The sequence below is a fragment of the Lepidothrix coronata genome, unplaced genomic scaffold, assembly GCF_001604755.1.
Source record: "Lepidothrix coronata isolate B3197 unplaced genomic scaffold, Lepidothrix_coronata-1.0 Scaffold261, whole genome shotgun sequence".
In the NCBI taxonomy this organism is placed as follows: Eukaryota; Metazoa; Chordata; class Aves; order Passeriformes; family Pipridae; genus Lepidothrix; species Lepidothrix coronata.
Window position 1 is genome coordinate 497,763 of NW_016690441.1, and position 18,834 is coordinate 516,596.

Consider the following 18,834-nt stretch of genomic DNA (forward strand, 5'->3'; position numbering starts at 1 on the left):
CACATACACAGACATTTCTAGGGCAGCAGAGGTGTTGACTCCTCTGACCTCTCATCCTAATACATTTTATTTTTATCATTAATGGCTCAGTATTCACTTCTTACCTTTCTATTAAACAACATATCTGCAAATGAGTGCTGGATTCCAAAGTCCCACCCAACTTTGTAACAATGCCAAACTGGGGCTGAGTGTACCTCTCCAGACTTTTCAGACATTCCTTTCATGATTTTGATACCATTTTCCACCAGCCCCTGTTGTTATTCTGGACACTTGTACTTCTGGTGAAACATCTTGATCCGCTGTGATGCTTTTTGAGAACTCGCTGAAGATGCCCGTAAGGAACACAAATTCGAAGATACGTCATTTAAGGAACTTGCATTGGGAAACAAAATCTTGAGGAGGAGGAGGAGAGCTGAGGATCTGAGCACTTTTGCTCTTTAGATGCCTCTGTGTTCAGCCCCGAGAGCTGCAGTGGTGCTGCAGCAGTGAGCTGCAGACGTGTTTCAGCACAAGGCCTGAATAGCCACAGAAAGCCTCCCAGTGTGAGCTCCAGGCTTCAACTTTCAGATTTGCTGGATTATTTTAGGAGCAAATTCAGGTCACATCCATGGAATCATAGAACGGTTTGGGTTGGAAGGGATCTGAAAGCTCATCCCATTCCACCCCCTGCCATGGGCAGGGACACCTTCCATTATCCCAGGTTGCTCCAAGCCCCGTCCAACCTGGCCTTGGACACTTCCAGGGATGGGGGAATCTGTGCCAGGGCCTCCCCACTCAGCATGAACAGATCTTGCTCCTTCCTGTATTTTATTCCAATGCTCTGCTCTGCTTTTTGGGTGCACCCAGCTGATGCTTCTGCTCACGTGTTCCTCCTTTCTGTGCCTGTCTTCTTGTCCCTTTATTGGATGTGCAGCAGGAAGGTTTGATCTGAAAAGCTGGTACACCCTGGTGACTGCTCCCTGAGAAGCAGATAAAGAAAATTTGAAATCTTTTAGGGCTTTCTAGTGGAAAGCCCTTTCTGTGCTTTTGGTTTTGCCATGGAAAAGGGAAAACAAGTCCACTGAGGTTTTGTCAAATGCAAAGCACTGGTGCCTTTTAATAGCTTTTGGTATTCAGGAAATGCTGTGACCCATCTGAAAAGAGATTAAATAACCCCTAAAACAACAAAACAGAGGGAGAAGAAGTTGGGGATTTGAAAGGTCCATGCAACTTTGTCCCCACACATCATCTTTATCCCCATCTTATTCTCAGGAAGGGAAACAGTAATATTCCTATTTTACACCTGCAGGATGAAGGCAAGTTCAGAGACCAGATCCAATAATACAGGGAGGTTTCTTTTAGTAACCCACGTTCAGAGATGAGCTTTCCCAAGCTACAGGAGGTTGCTACTTTATTAAAGAGGCAGCAATTAAGTGCTCCCCAGAGCTTGGCTTCTGGAGTGCCAAGCCCCCAAACCCCTTGGTGCTATGCTGCTGGTTCTCTCAAAACTCAGATGACAGGAAGATGATTTAGAAGGAATTCCTTTCCTGTGAGGGTGGGGAGGCTCTGGCACAGGTTGCCCAGAGAGGCTGTGGCTGTCCCTGGATCCCTGGAAGTGCCCAAGGCCAGGTTGGACAGGGCTTGGAGCAACCTGGGCTAGTGGAAGGTGTCCCTGCCCATGGACAGAGATGAGCTTTGAGGTCCCTCCCAGCGCCAACCATTCTGGGATTCTCTGATGATATTCCAGACCCTAAACATTTCTCAGCCTTGCCTAGAGCAGCCAAGGAAGTTAAAGTCTTGCCTGCTCTTCATCTCATGCATCCTGCACATCTTTGTGCCCAGTGGCCTGTCTTTGCAGCGGGAGGGACGTTCTCCTGTGCCGTCACGACCACGGTCCGTAGAGAGGAGGAACCTGCCAGGCAGAAGAGGGATGTGACCCTGGATTCCCCCATTCCTTGGATATGTGCCCTCTGCAAGCTCTGGGTATCTCTGAAAACAGTCAAGTGCCTCTGATTTGTTTTTTGAACGAGAGGGACTGAGTTGTGGGTCCCAGGGGGGTGGCACAGCCTCCCCGCAGCCTTGGTGACAAGCCGGATTTAAGACTTGCTCCTGTGCTCAGCATTCCCAGTGGACCAGCTCCAGGCAGCTGCATCCAAAACATGCCGAATCCAGGCCACTCGCCACGCTGGCCATTGTGGGTCTCATCCCGCTACATCCTGAATCCATTTGCACGCTCTCCCAGAGGGCCCTGGGTTCCCTTCCGGGGGCTGCAGTCGTTGGCTTGGCTTTTTATCCCAGCTTTGTCCCAAAGTAGGTTGGATCCACGACAGGAAAGGCTTCAAGCACAAGCTCTGCCAGCTGCTACTTGTCTGTAAAATCTAAAAGTTGCTGCTCCTGAAGCCAGGCAGTTTTATTTGCATGAGAAAGCTGGAGCTGACTGGGAGATAGTCTGTGATCTGATTTTAAAAGAAAAGGATAAAAATAAGTCTAATTGTGTTCTTGCTCTGCCTCAATTTAGCGGCTGGCCGGGCTCTTTTGTGCTCCCCACATTTCTGGAGAGCCGGTTGACACTTATTTAGGTTGGCACCAACTAAATATAACCAAGTGTGTGTGAAAGAGCACGGGCTGGGGGACAGCTTCCAGAGCAGCAGAAAGCAGCATTTTGCCTCAAAATACAAAAATCTGGCTATTCCAAGGCAGCTCAATGAAACACACACCACCTGAACAAAAAGTAAACCTTCCATTCAACCCCTGAATGCTGCTGAAAATTATTATTTATTTTTTTTTTGCCAGCTTTTACAGTCCACAGCCTTCTCATTCAATCCTGAATAATAGCTCTGAATCGAGCTGTAAAAGCTTCCGAAGTTTGAAGTCTTTTGACAAGTTAATTTAGCTGTATGGTAAAAAGTTTTTCCCCCAGATAGAATAAAGCCATCATCTCATGAATGTAGGAGTCAGCCAAGGGAAAGAAAACACCATTAGGATTAGAAATGATGGGCTTTATGGAGATAGTTTGTGGTTTAGTGTAATCTACTATCAATATTTCAGTAGAAAAATATCCTACTAGTCATTCAGCTGCAAGTCAGGATCCTCACGTAAAACCAACACCCAGGGGCCAACCTGATATATTTTTATTTATATATATATATATTTTCTCCTTTGTTCCTTACATTTATTTAGATTTTAATTGGGTTTCACCCTGTATGGTGTCGTCTTGTTTTGTTTTTCTGGTTGAAAGAGACAGAAGAGAAAAAAATGAATCAATATTTCCCCTGAGGTTCCCACTATAGAGAGACACACCCCACGTTTTTCTCCCAGCAGCTGCCATGGAGGAAAATTCAAGGAACTAAATGTCATAAATTGATACATATTTCCCTTGTTTTTACTATTAAAAATCAGAAAACAATCACTGGTTAAGCAAAGTGAAATCCAGCAATTATTGTAGCCTCGACTTCAGCAAGATTCAGTATTAATTTTAGACTTATTTCTTGGTTTTATCTAAATTTAAGTCTTTGTGTGCTACTAAAATTGACTGAAGTAAAAAGACAGTCGAAGGGGAAAAGAGTCTCCTTTCATACTCTTAATTCTTCCCTTTAATCAAGAGGGATGATGACACAGTAAGAACTTTTGGACAGTGGTTTGTAATGGCCACAGAATAATTCTTCTCTGCATAAAAGAATGATGGTCCTTATGGATCCCTTCCAACTCAGGATATTCTATAATATAGTTGAGAGCAAAGCTGCTAAATAAATAGGAAACTTAGAAAATCCAGAAAAATCAAATTTTAGCCAGGAACTTTAATGTAAAAGTGCATTCTACTTAGTCATTGTAAAATGACTGCCATAACAATCCAATCAGCAAAAAAAAAAAAGGGGGGGGAAGTAAACATGGGGAAGAGAGCAAAATTTACATTGTGACCTTCACTTTGAGCTTCACTCATTCCTTACTTTCTTTTCCCCCCAAGTGGGGGACAGGGACTTGATTTGGCCCAAACCAACAGCAATAAGTTGTTTCTCAGAGTCTGGATCTTACTGCTTCAGAGTTTAAGCTTTTCAGGCCTTGAGTGCTGAAGACTTGATGAAGTGTTGGGTGTGCAGACAAGCTGGAAAATGGCTTTTACAGCCAAAGCCAGGCTTCATCAGCCTCAAAAGTGGAGGAGAACCACCTTGTTCTCCTTCACAGCTCCACTGAGCCAGGCAGGACTGCTCAGGGGATGGATTTGGCAGCACGGGAAACAAGAAATGTCCACCTCTGCAAGAGGTTGTTGTACCAAGATAGAAGGAGGAGTCCCAGCTGGAGCAAAATTCACCAGGAAAAACAATACAAAGCACAAAAGTAAAGGTACTGGGGTGGCAAACACAGGAGTGGGGCGATGTGAATTGAACATTCTCTGCTCCACGTTGGTTTGCTGGGGTTTGGGTTTTCTTTTGATGGCAGGAAGGAGGAAATAACGTGCTGAGGGAAGGATAGAGAACAGATGGGAGTGGGAGATAAAGCAAAGAAGGGTGATGGGTGGGACAGGAAAACCAAGGGAGAGGAGGGATGAGGACTGTTGGATCAGGACGAGGAAGAGGGAGCAGTCACCAGGCAGGGACTTGTGTCTAGGCTTGACTTTCTCCAGGGAACCAAGTGGCACTGGGACTTGGAGTGGATCCTTGTCGTCTAGGCTCCAGAGGAAGTTCCTCTTGGCTTTTTTCCTCACTTTATCCTCCTTTTTTTTAGGCCATGGAGAGGCAGGATCAGAGTGGAAAGCTGAGACACCTCTTTTACTTTCAGCAGCTCCGTGTGACTAGAGAGGGAAATTAAGCTGGAGTGTTGTGATGGCTGTTTCCTGCTTAAGAACATAAAAAATGGAACCATTCCTGACAAACAAGGAGTTCAGCTAAAGATGAAGTGGAGGTAGGCGGGAAGTTCTGTAATTGCTTTTTATTTAAATCTTTATGAATTAGCTCTGCCAAGGTTGGGGTTTTTTTTTTAGATTTTTATTTTTTGCTTGAAATGGCTTCTGAGTAAATTTTTCAGCTGCAATTACAGTAAAAACAGACTATATACAGCTATAGCCAATATGTTGGATTTAACATATAGGAAGAATCCTTTTCCTTGTGAATCTCTGAGGTCTAATTTACATGAAGAATGACAAAGGTTTAATTTTCTGTCATTATGCACAGGTTAGCCTAGACCGGATATTAATAGAGACACATAATTCACACCCACAGCCACTAGTAGGGTATCAATCAAATTTTGAAGATAAAACTTACACTCCCTGGCAACTTTTAGGGCACAGTTTTCTTCGCTTGTTTCCTCTTTTGAAACTACTTCAGCAGCGCAGAGAGGGACCAGGTCTGCAGTTCAACATCCCTTAGTGATGGGGGAATGGGGACAGGGCACACAGGTAGGGCTGTGTTTAGAAGCTTCAACGACCAGTTAGGCAAAATACTGGTTGTAACCCATATTTGGTGGGTTTGGGACTAAATTCTGGAGTGGAAATGGGGACAAGAGAGGGCAGACACTCACTTGGCTGCCACAGGTGGGTCCTACACTGACCACCCAGCATCGGATTCCTTAGCAAATATTCCCTTGTCACAGCTGGCATTAGTCACCTTCTAGTCCTAAAGGCCTTCCACCCATAGGTCTCCCGACACTTAAAAATAATTTAAAGATTATTTATACACGCTTCCATCCATCTATCTGAGCACACAAGCCGGCCCCGAATACTGAGAGCAGAACAACCATGCGAGGAAAGCTAAAACCTCACCAACCAAAGAACAACAAACAAGCCCATGAGCCCACAGGAGCTAAAAATGAAACAAAAAGGGCTTCAGCTTTAGGTAGAAGCAGTGTTTTTAATGCCAGTGGTGTTCTCAGGTGGGTATTACAGAGAGAATAGCCTGAAATTTTGGGCTCCAGGGCAGGCCATGACGCCTGTAGGCTCAAGCTTAGAACAATCAAAATGTAATGTTTGCAAGTTGACAGGAATAAATTAATCTCTTAAAAATAAAGTAAGATGGAAAGCTAAAGTTAAAGGGATGTTATTGTACAGGTGGAACTGTCAGAGTGATTTTGACCTCTGCCAACACTAGGGTAGAGAATCCCAGAACATCCTGAGCTGGATGGGACCCACAGGGATCACAGAATCCCAGAACAGGTTTGAGTTGAAAGAGACCTTAAAGCTCATCTAATTCCAACAGAATTAGATGTCCCTGCCGTGGGCAGGGACACCTTCACTAGACCAGGTTGCTCCAACCTGGCCTTGAGCACTTTTAGGGATGAGGAAATTATCGATGGATCATCCAGTCCGGCTCCTGGCCCTGCCCAGGACACCCCAACAATCCCACCCTGCCTGAGGGCATTGTCCAAACACTCCTTGAGCTCTGGCAGCCTTGGGGCCGTGCCCACTGCACGGGGGAGCCCGTTCCCAGCATGGGGAAAAAAGCAACTGTAAGGGTTGGATCAATATTCCAAGGATTTTTATAAGGGTGGCCCTTTCAAATGAAAACGTCCCAAAAAAGTCAAAGGAAAAAGGAGCAGTGTTTCTATACTACCACATACATGCAAATTTTGAGGGAGGGACAGAGTTGTTAGTGATTCCCATCAGGTCCCAGAATTTATGTAAATCCAGATGGCTGAACGACATGAGTTCATTTTTTTTTCTTTAAGGGAAATCTGGAAGTTTTAAAAACAATTTAGCAAGAGCCAATTAATCAAACGCAGCAGAAGCGGGCTGGGATGGCTGCCTACGAGCGGGAATGTCGTGGTTCAGCTTCTCTCAGGCAAGGATGGGAAGAAACTCCTCGGAAGCTTTAGTGGGAAGTCCCTCTTCCCCTGTCCCAGGTTGGTTGAGCAAAGCCTCATCCAACCTGGGCTTGGAGAATTCCAGGGATGGGGCATCTCTGGGAAAAGGAGACGAGTATTTAAAGCATCTCAGGTGGGATGTTCCCATGGGATTGCGTCTCACTTTCTCGCCCGAGTTGCTGAAATATTTTGCTTCCCATGACCTGGAATGTTTGAAGCGGGACTTTGGAGTTTCAGGCAGTGCATTAATTGAAGTTCAATGGGGTAACTCCTCAGAATACCAAAAAATCAGTTAAATGTTGAATGGTTGAAAGGAAAACAGAGGTAGAGGTAAGTGCAGGACAATTCCTTTTTATGTTTGTTTATTTATTTATTGACTCTTGGCAATTCAGGCAAAGATTTTGAACCATGCCCTGCCCCTTTTGCCTTTTTATCCCTCATTTCAGCAGTTCACCGGTCTTATTGACGACGCTTGACGGATAAAACAAAACAGCCCTTCGGGATTGGGTCCGGAAAATCGGGTCAAGAAAAAAAAGTTTTTTATTTGATTCCGGCACTGTGTATCTAGCAGGGATTGTACTTCGTGTGGGCTGCCGTCCCTCCGCGGGGTGCCAAGCCCCGTGCCGGGCTCCTCAGGGACGCGGATCCCGCTCCCATTCCCGGACCCCCGAGGGGCCGCGGGCGCAGCGCCAACATGGCGGACCCGGCCCGCCCCCCCGTTGCCATGGCGACGGGCCGCGCGCCACGGGGCGGAGCCGGGCGGGAGCGCGGGGCGGGGCCGGATTGGTTCCCTTCCCCCCGCTGGGCTATAAATAACCCGCGCGTCCTGATTGGCCGCGGCGCGAAAATGGTTGCTCCACGTGACTACCCAACTGGGGGGGGGTGGTGGTGGTGGGGGGGGGGAAAANGGGGGGGGGGAAAAATAAATTCCAAGATGGCGGGTCCCGTCACGGGCTGAGTCCGTCGGTGGCGCGCTCGGCGCCGGGGGGGGAGCCCACCGCCGCGCCGCTTCCCCGCCTCGTCCGCCGCACAGGTCAGTCCGCGGCGCCGCCGCCCCCAAGGCCGTACCGGCGCCGCCCGCGCCGCGAGCCCTTTAAGAGGCCGCGCGCGCTGCGCCGCGAGCCGCTCCCGGGGGCCGCGCACGCACCGTGGGGTCGGGGGAGGGGGCGAGGGGCGGGAGGAGGAGGTGACGGGCAGGTGGCGCAGCCAATCGGCGGCGGTGGCGGGCGGATTTGAGCTGCGCGGCCCCCCCAGCGTCGCGCGCTGATTGGGCGGCGCGGCGCCGGGGGGGCGGGGCCCGCCGCGCGCCATCACCGCGGCGCGGGCGTGGCGCGCGGCGGCGGGCGGGGCGCGGCCGGGAGGGGGGCGTGACGGGCAGCACCGTCGCCCAATCATCGCGCGGGGCCCCTGTTTTTTGTGAATGGGGAGGGCGGGGCCTGTTCGCAGGGGGCGGGGGCAGGACCCGCGCCGGCCCCGCCCCTCCCGGGCGGCCGCGGCTCCGCCTCGTCCCCGGCGGTGGCGGAGGCGCTCGGTCCGTGCGGGGCTCGGTCCGTGCGGGGCTCGGCGGGGCGATGCGGGCGGCGGTGAGTGACCGGGAGCGACGGAGCGCGGGGGCCCGGCCCCGGGGGCGGCGGGGCGGGCGCAGCCCTGCGGCGGCGGCGGCGGGGGCGACGCCCGCGGCGGGGCCCTGCGGCGCCGAGCGGGCCGCGGCCCGGGGGTCAGTCCATCCATCCCTGCCCCCCCTCCCTACTCCTCCCCTTATCCCGGGAATAACGCGGGACTTGCGGAAAGTTTGCGCGCTCCCGCCGGGCCCGCGGCCTCGAATCCCCTCCTTAAAAAAAACACCAAAAATGGCTTTTTCCTTGCGCCCGGGAGGATTAAACACGGGGTGCGCTCCCCGCGAGCCCGGAGGTGGCAGTGACAGGTCCGAGGCCCAGGGCTGCAGCTTCATCTCCCAAAACTCACCTTTTGGGGGGAACCTGCGGGGGGGGCAAAACCACCCCAAAACCTGCACGCCGGGCTAAATGAACCCCAAACGAGGAGGTTTGAGGCTGGCGAGGAGCGGGGAGGGAGGTGCTGCCCGGCGGCCGCGTGTGGGTTTTGCTGCAGGGATTTATCAGGGAAGATGCTGCGCGATCCCAGCGCTCCCCGGAACGTTCCCCGCTCCCCAAATGTTGTCCCCGGAGCGTCCGCGGCCCCCTGGCAGCTCAGGGGTAAGCAGATGGATTTCCATAACAATCATTTGACGCTGGGCAGCGTCTGGAGGGAAGGGAACCTGCCCTTCGCTCAAAGCACTTGCGTAATTGTGTCGTGCGCCCGTTTGCTGATAGTGGAAGGTGCTTTTTTTTTTTTTGGGTGGTTTTTTCGCTTGGCAGTAAGGCTGTTTCGGCGGATTCGCATCAATTAGGCTCCTCGCCGTCGCGTTCCAGCCTTGCCTCGTATTCCAGGCTGCATTAGAGCTCTAAAAACGCTCCCGAGGAGTGGGGGGATCGGTGTTGGAAAGGTGTGGGTGGATTCAGGGTGTGAAAATGGCTTGTTAAAATCTGCGATGGGGCGTGCGGCGGGATATCGGTGCTCTCGTTTCTTACCCGTTTCTTGCCCGTTCCTTCCCCTTTGATCCCACCAGGCACCTCGTTGCCGTGCTCGTTTCCCACAGTTGATTTGAGGCTGAAAAGATGGAGCAAGTATTATTTTGGCCCCGGGAACCACAGCGAATTTCACTCCTGAGGGAATAATCCCCCCGGCCAGTGCATTTTGATTTACTGGTATCACGGCCTGTCAATACATGGGACTCATGCTGCACTCGCTGCCCTCAAAGTGCTTCTCCCGCTGCCAAAAGCTACCTGGAGTTAATTATCTGAATTGGGTTTTTCTTTTTTTTTTTTCTTGTTGTTGTTGTTGTAACGGCAACATTTTTAAAAGCTCGGGAGCTCTGAAGTTTATATAATAATCTGGTTCTTGGCAAGGCTCCGTGGTGGTTTTGTGTGTGTGTGTGTGTGTGATGCGGTCGCGGCGCTGAGTTTTAATCGTTTCTGATGTTTCCAGCACCACTGTTTGGAGTTCTGAGCCTAAAAAGCTGCAGCAGCCTCGCTGGGGAAGAGTTGAGGGCACTGGAATTAAGAAAGCTCAGCTGCTTGTATACAAATATACAGCAATTACGAGGCAACAAAGTTATTGCAGAACCCTGCTGTCACCATGGCAACACGCTCACTCAATTACATTTGGAAATGTAAAATGCCACCCAGTTAGAAAGAGTAAGTTTTAGCGACTGCAGATTTTCTGGAGAAAGCGAAACGTGGAAGCTGTGGCTTTCCAGGATTCCGTGTTTTCCTTCGCCTCCTGGCACGTGCGTCTCGCGGATTCCCCTCACTGATGTTCAGCCGTGCCCTTGGTGGTCAGATCTCGGTGCAGAAAAACGCAGCTAAGTCTTTAAGATCTTAACTTTGCCACCCCGTAGTATTTTTTGGTTTTGCTTCAGGGCTTGGCTTTAGGAAGGGGAAAAGCATTTGGAAAATCACCTCGGAATACCAGAGGAATAGGTCGTTTGCTTAACCGGATCGGAGACAGGGAAGAAAGGCACATAAAAAGCTTGTGTTCCTTGTATTCCTCCTAAACAGACTGTCCTAAAGTAGAGGAAAACTGGCAGGTGGGAGGGGAAGGAGTGAAGTTCTTGAGGAGCCCAGGGAGTGTCCAGTGAGGAGATGGCAGGTGGAGGATATCAAGATCCTGATGTGGGATGCAGGTGAACTCCTTAGTGGAGCTGATTTTCACTTGTTACTTGCCTTTTGATGGTGAATCGCTGGCAAAATGAAAAAAGGCCATATTGGACAGGGCTTGGAGCAACCTGGGCTGGTGGAAGGGGGATGGAACACATTGGCTTTAAGGTCCCTTCCCACCCAAACCATTCCATGAGTCTCTGAAAATAGGAAAAGTAGTTTCTCTCATAATCTCTGTGCTGGTGAAGATGCAACTGCTGAAAAGGTAAAACCAACATTGCAGTAAAACAAACAAACAAACAAGGTAAAAAAAAACCCACCAGAAGAGTAAAAACAAACATTAGGTTGTTGTTTTCTTTTTTGGTTTTTTTTGGGTTTTTTTTTGAAGTAGGAGTGGTGTGTTTACAGACACCTGATGATGAACTCCTGAAGGAGTTACCTGGTAACAGGAGCTGGAAACAGGAGTAAGAAATGTTTAGGTGGGTGCAGATTGCTGGGGGGTTGTCTTGAAGAAATGTGGTTTGCCCAGATCCTTAGGGGCTTGAATTCCAAGCTGCCTCCTGAACCCTTGGAGCATCTGGATTGGGATAGGTTTGCAGGTCCCATGGACCCGTGCTGGGTTAGGGAAGGTTTTGGATGGAAGCTTTGTCCAACCTGGCAGGTTGTTGTGCTTTCACCATGAGCAGTGGCCTTGTGGTTTGCCCTCTCCTCAAAAGCAGCAGCTTGAGCTCATGGGAATTCCAGCCCTTGTGCTTGTTTTTCTCTTCTCCTTCTGCCGCAGAATCATGGGATAGTTTGGGTTGGAAGGGACCTTAAAGCTCATCTCATTCAAACCCCTGCTACAGGCAGGGACACCTTCCACTAGCCCAGGTTGCTCCAAGCCCTGTCCAACCTGGCCTTGGACACTTCCAGGGATGGGGCAGCCACAGCTTCTCTGGGCAACCTGTGCCAGGGCCTCACCCCATCACAGGGAAGGATTTTCTCAAGTGGAAGCCCAGGAGCTGCCTGTTCATAGCTGCTGGAAAGGTGGAGGTGAGTCTTCACCCTTCAGTCTCATGTTGAGCTGCAGGGGTGAGGAGCTGGACTTGTTAAAAATGAAGGTTAAAACTGCCCAGGAGTCCATGGGTTCAGGGTAGTTAGCCCTCTTAATCCCTCTTTGAAATGGTTTGTACTTTGTATGCAACAGGCCTTCCAAAGCCAGCCTAAGGTGTTATCTGTGATCCTGAAACTTGCCCTCAAGATTCATGTGCAGCTTTCAAATCGGGGGAAGCTGCAAACTTTCTACACAGGAACGGGCCCAAACCAAGCGTTGAGACAAAAACTTGCCCCCAAATACATAATATGTGATAGAATCAAATATTCTGGGCCAGTTTTCCTTCCTCTTCCGGTGTTCCATTGCCATGCCTTTGTAAGTTCAATGAGACTGGTTGTCCTCGTGTTTTCCCGAGCTCAGCCTGGATCTGTGTGGGCTAAGTGCTCTAAGTGTGTGCTGAAGTGATGTTCCCTTCAGGGCATAAAAACCTGAGTGCTCACTGCCCTGCTGTACCAGCTGAATCTTGGGGTTAAAACAGTTCTTTAGCGTCCTTTACAGTTAAAGAAGTGATTGTGTCACACTCCTTGGTGTTGTGGATATTTGTATTTACAGGAAAGAAGTACTCCTTGGCATTGTGTGTATATCTGTATATATCTCTATGTATAATCTAAGGCCCCGAGCCCTTGGGACTGTATTTTTACTCCTCCTGCATCCATGGGTGAGCACACACAGTGATGTTACCAGAGGAATGGATTTGCTGAGTGGTGTCTGTTGCTGGCCTGTTCCAAACAGCAAAGCTTGTCCCAAACCACAAGGAAATATTAATTGAACATGTTATTTGGCCACGGGTAATGACACTCATTAAATATTTGCCAAGTATTCTTGCTGGTTTCTTTGGTGGTGTCATCTCCTACTTCATTGCTCCAGTTATCCCATCGCTTTCCCGTGATCTTTTTCAGTCATGCTACCTGGTGTACAAGGGTTTACATTTTATCAGAGTCCTGCTGGAATCCTTGGAATTAGTGCTTCTGTAAGAGCGTGTTTTACTGGGCAGAGAAGGTGACAGGATGTGTCTTGCCACTGAATTCACAATTGCTTTTGAATTTGGAGCCCACATCCCCCCTGGGTAGCTTCTCTTTCCCATTCCCTTTGCTCCCAGGATCCCCAGATCCAAGCACACCAATGCTCCAGAGCAGGCAGAAGGAACCTGGTTCTCCTCACTTGTGGAGCTCAGAGGGCTGAGGAGTAAAAACAAATCATGCAAATATGTGTGTTTGCCTCTCAATTTGAGCTGAGAAACAGCAGAAACACTAAAGCTTTAATAATTAGAAATATAGCAATGTTGCAAAATAGTGAAAAGGCGTGAATAGTCTTCTAAAAAATTAAAGTAAAAGCTGTGTGTGGTGGAGGAATCTCAGCATTGTGGTTCAGTTTAGGTTGTCTCATATATTCATATATAAATATATATATATATATATATATTTGAGTCCTTGGAGGAGGGAGCTCCTCAGAGCATTCCAGCAATTGATGCCACTTGCATTTTGATTGTGTTCTGCACAAAGCCAAAGTGGGCCAGGTTTACTTTCTCCTGCAGTGGACTGTGTTGATAAGGCAATATATAACAGATGATTCATGAAGTGCTGCCTGTCATTGCCAGGGCTGCTTGAGCAGTGAGCAGATTTTGGGCAACGCTTCTTCACCGGAAAGATTTGGGCAGTTTAAACTGAGAGGAGGAGGAGGAGGAGGAGAGAAAAATCTGCACTGGATTTCTGGCTGTCTTAAAGGAGCTGCCTCACAGCATCCAGGAGAAACTGGGGAGAGGGAATGGGTGAAAAAAGAAGGGGGGTAGAGAAGCAGGAAAGCACAAGGAGGTTGCATAATGATGTTGAAAAAGGGAACAATTAGGAAAAGGCTGTAAAATCTCTTGGAAAGCTTCGGTGGTTTTCCCTTTGTAAGGAATTGCAGCTCTCTAAAAATTCAGGCCTTTTTTTCGTGGCATTCGTTCCTGGACACCTCTTGATCAACTTTGATTTTTTTTGGTTCATTTTTCTATTAGGTGTTACTTCAGAAAAGTTTGATCAAAATCTGCTTCCAAATGCCGTCTCCTAGTGCAGGGGAATTTGTGCTGGCTCGTGCTCATGGGCACACTCAGCCCTGTGCCCTCAGCAGTGCCTGACCCTTTGTTCCTCACATGAGAAGCATTTAACCAAGAGTGGCAATTTGAAAACTGGATCTTAGAACCAGCTAATTAGAACCCTCTTTTTCTAGTTTGATCAAGATTATGTTATCTTAATTTTCTTTTTTTTGTTTGTTTGTTTGGTTTTTGTTTGTTTGTTACTTTTTTGTTTGTTTTGTTGGAGGGGGGTTGTTTGTTTTTTGTTTAATGTGCATTTAATAGCAACGCAGTTATTTTATTTATATACACAGATAGATATAGCTGCTGGCTGAAGAATCGTATTTTAAGGGGTTTATTTTTTGCCACCCTAGGATGAAATCATGTGGAGGGGCTGAGCATCTCTTTCTGGGTGCTGGCAGCAGAGCAGTGTGTTGTTTTAAATGTCTTTTTAAGCGTGTCACTCTTTCATCCCGGGGAGCACTGACATCCAGTTGAACTGAATTTCATGTAACTTTTATGAGCAGTGAACAATTCCGATATTTCACAAGCAGGAAATAATTCACTTTATTAATTTTTCGGGAGAACGGGCCCTTTAATGAGGTGTCTGTCAGTGAGACTTAATTACAGCTAATTTCTGTGAACATTAGTACACTGCGAGTCGCTCTGTGCAAAATGGGGTTTCATTTGTCACGGGCACGTGGTGGTGTTGGTTTGCTGATAGAATTTGCTTTAACTTGAGAAATAGCTGTTATTCATAACGGGCCTGTCACCAGTCAGTTCCCATCCTTCTGCCGGCTGGATTTTCCCAATGTGCTCCAACAGCTTCTGTTGCATTTGCTCAGAGAAATAATGTTCGAGTTAATTCTGGGGTTGTGTTGACAAAACTTTTGCATCGTTCCAAGAAAAGGATCCACGTTGGGAGCCTGAAACAGGGAATTAATCCTGTTGTTGTGTGCTGTTCCCAAGTATTCACAAAGGGAGTGCTGCTCACAGTATTAGGAAGGTTACATTTTTCCCCATAGGAGCTACACTTACCTGGTTCTTGTTTCTGTTAAAATCCTAAATACAGGTAGTTCTTCCAGAGAGCAAAAAAACCTGCCTTGCTGCAGGTTCCTGGAGAGTGGGGGGGATTTGCTTTTCTGCCCAAATAACCTGCACAAAAGTGAAGAAAAATTGCATTATTCACACCTTTAAAACAACGAGGATTCTGAAAACTGAAACAGTCTGTGAGTTTTAGCCTTGGGAGCTAAAACAGGGCAGGGAGGAGGGAGAAAGTCTCCACCCTGGAACATGGCAGGTGTTTGTGGACACTGGCTGAGTTGGAAGGAGATGGGATGGGGTGGACAGTGGGATGTTGGCCTTTGAACGCAGTGGCTCCAACTGCAAACCAGTAGGGATGTAAAGATTATTGAATTCCCGTGGATCGTTGGAAGAGGAAGAGCTGTGGTGCAAACTGTGAGGCAAGAGGGCCTCTCCTGGAAGGAGAATTTGTAGATAAAACTGAGCTTTCCTGCAGGCAGGATTATATTTTACAGCACTGCAGATGTGGAACTCATTTCATCCCAGGAAAAGAGTCCCTTCTCCAGCCAGCAGAGGTAGAATTCAAATAAAATTGCTGTCCCTGGTGCTGTGGGTGAGTCAGGAGGGAACCTCAGAGTCTCACTGGAAACAAAGGTGCAGGACTGCCACGGAGCTTGGCCTCTTGCTGTCCTCCTGGGAAGCCTGGCTTGTTCCCTTGGGCCATTTGGGGGAAAAGGGAGCACAGACCTATCTTGGAATATCTCAGAAGATATGGAGACATGTTTCTTGCAGAGGGGATGAAGGCTGGCACCTCTTCTAAAGCTGGAGAGGGCAGGAACTCATTGAGGTGCCTCGTGCCGCCTTCCCAAGGAGCTGGTGCAGTCTGAGTGTGGTTTGTGCCGCTGGAGCATCGTCAGGGGCGGGGAAAGAAATGACCCTCACAGTGCTGGGTTAATATCTGGACTCCTGGAGGCCTTTTCCAACCTCAGTGATTCCATAGATGCTGGCAGGGTCTCTGTGGGGTTGTTGTGAGGCACAGCCCTTCCTCGCTCCCCAGGGAGCCTGGTCTGCTGCTGCTGTTCCTGCTGTAGGACAACAAACCAGCCCCTGGATTCTGTGCCCTCGGCTCTGCTGGGGGTGGGAATTGCTGCTCAGACTGAGTTCTCCACGTTTGCTCAGCACTGTGCTGGAGCAAGGCCCGGGTGTTTGGTTGTGAGAATGCTCAAAACTCTGTGCCTCGTCCTTGTTCTGTGCTGAAGAGGAAGGGAAAGCAAGGCGAAGAGGCCACGCAGTCAGGAGTGTTGGAATCTGGTGCTGGATGTCCTGCTGGGTAACCAGTCCTTCCAGTGGGCTGGACAGCAGTACCACGAGCTGCCTTTGCTTTTCAGTTCTTCCTCACTACTTGACGTACAGGAACCTCCCAAAATAAATGACTCTCTATCAGGATCATGTTGTGCATTTCTCCCACCTAGCACTGATTTTCTGGTTGAATTTAATAGCAATGCTTTGGTTGGGAGAAAAACATACTTTACTTACTTACTTCCACAACTGTCCCAGGTGCTGGTTGGAGGCACTGGAGTCAGGGCTGTCTCTCGCAGGATTTTTAACCTGGAAGCACGACAAAGGAGGAGGGAGAGGACTAGAAATGAGTGTTTATTCTGATTGCACGTGGTAGGTGTTGGATGCTTTGCTGGGGGCTGTGTTTGCCTGTCTTTGTCAGGCTTTGCCTCATCCTGTTTGTTCATCCCTGTGGCCTCATCTGCTTCCTGCGCCTCGGACGGGCTTAATCACAACAGGGAATGAAATATTTCCAACCTGGGAAAACACCTCCTGCCTGAAGCTTTGCAAACACTTGTTTCGGAGAAAGGGAATCAAGAGTTTTTGTGTTACAAATTATCAAACCTGTGGGAGAACTTCTGGACCAGAGGACAAAAAAGCTTCTACTGATGTGATTTCAGGGCAAAGTGTAGCTCTGATTTTGGTGCTCTTGGTACCTTGGAGAAGATGGCCTTGGCATTGAAATATTGTTCATGAGGACATACTGGGAATGGTTGAAAACAGAAAAGACTTTTACTGTGTGATTTTTGGGGTGCATTTGCTCAGATTACACGGTCTCTTCACCTCTGTATCTGGGTATCTTTTGCTGCTGTTTCCTGCACTAGGTTGTGCTTTGTGAACGGACAAAAGTGGTGGTGGTACCTGGTGGATCTGATTCTGTAGTTCTGTTATTCTGTAATTGCTCTGAAAGCAGCCAACCATCACAAAAAATAGGCAAGTATTGGAATTTGTAATTGGAAAACCACCTCTGACCTCAGTTAAGCCGGTGATACAGCTGGGTAGGAGCCTCACTTTGGGTATTTGGGCTCTTGTCCTTGGCTGTATTGGTGGCTCAGGGCCTGATCCAGCCCTGGGGAAGCCAGCTGGGATCTCCCCTTTGACTCCAGCTGGCTGTGAGTGGGGACCCCAAACTGCCAACATTCCTGTGGAGCTGCAGGGGGGAAGCTCTGGGCTCTCCTGGGCCAGCACAGCTCTGGGTCTGGACATTTAGGTTGGACACGAGGAAGAATTCCTTCCCTGAAAGGGTGGGCAGGCATTGGAAGGTGTTCAGGGAATGGCTGGACGTGGCACTCAGTGCTCCAAGGTTGGACTCCGTGATCCTGGAGGTCTTTTCCAACTTCAGTGATTCTGGGATTCTTGTCCGGTTCCTGGCACTGCAAGTGTGAAAATCAGGGTGTGCTGGTTTGGGGGATCAGATCCTTCTCTGTGCAGCTGCACGTGCATGGGAAAACAATTGTTTTGATGGAGATGGGAATGACAGGGATCCCTTGTGGGGAATATTGGGCTGAGCCTGATGAACTAAGTGGTGTGTGGAGCTGGGAGAGCACTGCAGCAAGTGCCCAGGGGTCAGCCCTGGGTGACAGGCACGGAGTCCCACCAGCATTCTGTGACTACCAAACTCGGGTGTCCTTCTGTCCACTGACAGTGTTAGAAATCACACTGAATCCCGTTTGGCACTGAAAGTGTGCTGCTTCTGGGCTTTGCTATAAAAAAGCTGGTCTAAAAATAAACTGCTGTGCAGGGATGCTGGAAGCAGGGGAGCAAAGGGAGGACTTGTGCAGGGAACAGAAGGCCTGGCTGACTGCAGGGATAGGATTGCAGAGCAGCAGCGGGGCCAAGGCAGGAGATTTCTGCACAAGGTAATAATTCCCTGTAGTAGTAAGAGGAGGAGGAAGTAAGGAAGCTGAGGCTGGGAGATAGACATTGAACTCTTCCGTCAGGCCGCCCCACTTCAAAGGGAACGTGCCATAAAAGCCCAAATAGCAGTTGGGTGAGGAACGTGACACGTCAGATATGGAATCCCGGAGTGTAACAGCTAAGCCAGGCTGTGCAGGCCCTGTTAGAAATGGGAGTTTGGACTGCACAGACAGCACAAAAAAACCCATTCCTGTTTAATTAGGTGTTTACCTCACTTAAAGCGGCCCCAGAGCCAAGCGAGTTGAGCGGCAGCTGCTGGAAGTGAGAACATCTCCTTGCATGAGGTTGTCCCCCTTCTTGGGACAAGGATATCCAGTTATTGTACACTTGCCATTCCTCAGGCTTCCCAAGTGCCATTATGAATGACATTCCCCACATTCTTTCCTTAGCTGGAAGGAGCTGATCCAGCCGGGATGTTGGAGGCAGCTGGAAGCTGAGAGATAACCTAACAGAGCCTGAGCTTTCCCTTCCCTCTCCCAAGGGTATTCCCAGTGTGGAATCTCCCAGTCCAAGGAGTTTGACATGGACATCTGAGCCTCCTTGCTGCCTTTTTGCTCCAGGAAGAAAAATCTTCAGTGTCTGCATTCACTAGAGGAACATCTAAGAGGAGCAAGTTAGACTATATTTAAATAAATAAAAAAAAAGGCAGCACATTCTTGGCAATAATTTCAACTTTTGCTGTAAACTGTCTACATTCCCTGGGGGATGAGGTCTCCTTTCGTGAAAATCTGTTCTGGGTTCAGTGTGTTTGATAGTTTCTCAGTGTGAGTACCTTGAGGTTTTCGTTGTGGTGGGGTGAATGAGCACAATAGTGTGTGGGAGCTTCTGAGTGCTCAGCTTTGGGGTTTAATTCTCTTGTTTTTTCTCTTAAATATCAAAAACCCCCCTTAAAGATCCTGGGGACTGATGAGGTTTGTGTTCCA

At 48.8% G+C, this 18,834-nt stretch overlaps 1 protein-coding gene across 4 annotated transcripts in view; it reads left to right on the forward strand.

The window, feature by feature from the left end:
- Window positions 1-7,696: 7,696 nt before the first annotated feature.
- Window positions 7,697-18,834, forward strand: part of HDAC4 (histone deacetylase 4) — a 190,859-nt gene continuing 179,721 nt past the window's right edge. For 2 of the 4 annotated variants that reach the window (XM_017835633.1, XM_017835636.1), the window contains exon 1: window positions 8,276-8,354. The gene's annotated coding sequence lies outside the window, so the exon portion shown is untranslated. Of the gene's footprint in view, window positions 7,805-8,275; window positions 8,355-8,787; window positions 8,985-18,834 lie in introns of those variants that run through there. The other 2 variants (XM_017835634.1, XM_017835635.1) reach the window with 2 other exon arrangements.